Below are 2,283 nucleotides of genomic sequence, written 5' to 3'. Positions count from 1 at the left end.
ACAGGCACCTCAGCTAACACTGAGGAGGGGAAGAACGGGTACATGGAGGCTCTGCATCTGACCTTGTCCTAGGGAAGCCCAGGGCACTCTGGGTCTGGCCTGGTGACTGAACTGAGTTTGGTTGACCCTGCTCAAAAGACAATGATCAAGAGACAGATGTTGGGGAAAGGGAACTGTTGACCTGGGAGATGAACTACTGTTCAAAGATCAGCTCCCAAGTCTCAGACCAAGGCAGGAGGGTTGCAGGGAAAGAAGATGAGGAAAGTGGGAAGGCGGGTGGCTCTGTGTGCTCTTCTGCACAGCCGCAGGTAGACGGGGCCCACCAGAGCTGCTGTGCAAGGCCAGCGTCTCTTTCCTCTTAGGTCCCTTAGATCATCTGCTCTCTGACTGGAGTTTCAAGGCCCAGCTCCTGTGAAAACCCAGCAAAGGTCAGATATCTTGTATACGAATTTTAAATGACCACTTTGCTTTTTCCAAAGTTCTCGTTTTATAAAGCCATTTCATTGAAATTCTGTAAGTTTGTTTATTTAAAATATTTTGCTAGAGGGCGTGCACACTCTCCAGAGAAAGACAGAGAGAGAGGAGAGAGGGAAACAGAGAGGGAGAAAGCACCCCTCCAGTGGGGTGTGGTCATGCCTCAGTCCCCTCTCCTCTTCTCCATCCTGTTGGGATTTGGGGCACAGATGTACATGCACCTAATGTGCTTTTCCTCTTGCTAGGGCTAGGGCCAAGATTCGTAACACGGGGCTGGCCATGTGGAGTTCAGCTCTCTTCCCACCAGGCCATGGGACCAGCCCATAGTTTATTTACTTACTTATTTCTTCTACGAGTGTGAGAGAGACAAAGAGACAGCACCCTCAGCAGGTCTCCACAGTGCCATCCACTCCCAGCCTCAGCCAACCCTATGAATAGGGACGTGTGACCGGTGTCCTCAGGGCGGTCTGCAGACTTGAACCTGGACTGCTCCCATGTGAAGCGGCATTACAGAGCATTACGCTGCTCCACCACTGCGGGACCCCCTCATCCGAACTTCCGTGGCTGCTTGTCGCCCAGTTTCCTTATCATCACACACACCAGTTCTGCTCTTCCTCAGTGTTTTAGAGTACATTATATAGTCTTCAGTTTTCTCTCATTTTTTTTTTCTTTTAAATTTTGCCAGAGAGTGCGTGTACTCACTGGAAAAGGGGGTGTGGGGAGAGGGCTCCCCTCCCCCCCGTAGGGAATGGTCACACTGCAGTCCTTTCTCTTCCATTTCTTCTTCCATTTGGGATTTTGGGCAGGCACGCATATGTACCCAGCATGTTTTCCAAACCGCAGGTCCCCCCTGAGCCTCTCAGTTGGCCACCTGGGATCGAGCCCCGTTACCTCCACAGCGCTGGAGTTTGCTCTCATTTCTTTGAGCTGGGCTGAGTGCAAGCTCCTCAAGGATGTTTTCAGTGGAAACTCTATCCCAGGTCTAAGTATCTATTTACATATTCAAACACTGTTTCTTTTTTCATTCCTTTTGTAGGCAAATTTACATAACATAGACAACTGACTGCTTTTAATGTGAACTTTAAAAGGCTTATGTTAATACCCCACAGGGAAGTGTGACATCATCCCTTCTGGAATAATTGAATCCTACGAAACATCTTTTCTTCTTTATCTTCTCTTAGTGATTCAATTAGTGGCTTCTCTAAACATCCCAACCAAGCACTGACTGAGGTCATTTCTGGCCACGGTGCTTCCTGGAAAAAGATACTTGCTTTTTGCAAAAAAAAAAAATTAAAAAAAAAAGTTTTATTTTACAATAAATAAAAACACTGATTTTAAAAAAGTGTGAGAATGCTTTATAATATGAGAGATATTTTATAAGTATGTAAGTAGATTAGTAGGCAACCTAATCTTCAGTCCGGTTTTTAGAGGAGAAGCCCTTTATTTAGGGCTGTGTTCAGTGGCGGTGGTTACTGACGATTTGATTTCATGTATCACTGGCGTTGTTTCCAGTTGGCTCTGGTTTTCAGTTGCTGCAATCGTGCTTTGCTCCTACAAACTCCTGTTAACCTTAGTCTCGCTGTGACAAATTTGATTTGTTTGGGTTTAGTTAACTCAAGAGTAATTCAAGGCTGGTTCCATGTTATAGTGGTAATGTGCTGCTCAACAGAAGCTGCATCCCACATGGAGAACTCCAGCCTGGGTGCCTGGCATGCTGAGCAGGAAAACAGGTGTCCAAGATCCAACAGGCTGGAGGACTGAAGGGGATTGAAGCATGACCAGATCCTGTGGAGTCTCTCTCTCTCACCC

Source organism: Tupaia chinensis, unplaced genomic scaffold (assembly GCF_000334495.1).
Source record: "Tupaia chinensis unplaced genomic scaffold, TupChi_1.0 Scaffold000492_1, whole genome shotgun sequence".
Taxonomy (NCBI): domain Eukaryota; kingdom Metazoa; phylum Chordata; class Mammalia; order Scandentia; family Tupaiidae; genus Tupaia; species Tupaia belangeri.
The sequence above is the reverse complement of the archived record's forward strand: the minus strand, read 5'-3'. Positions refer to the sequence as shown.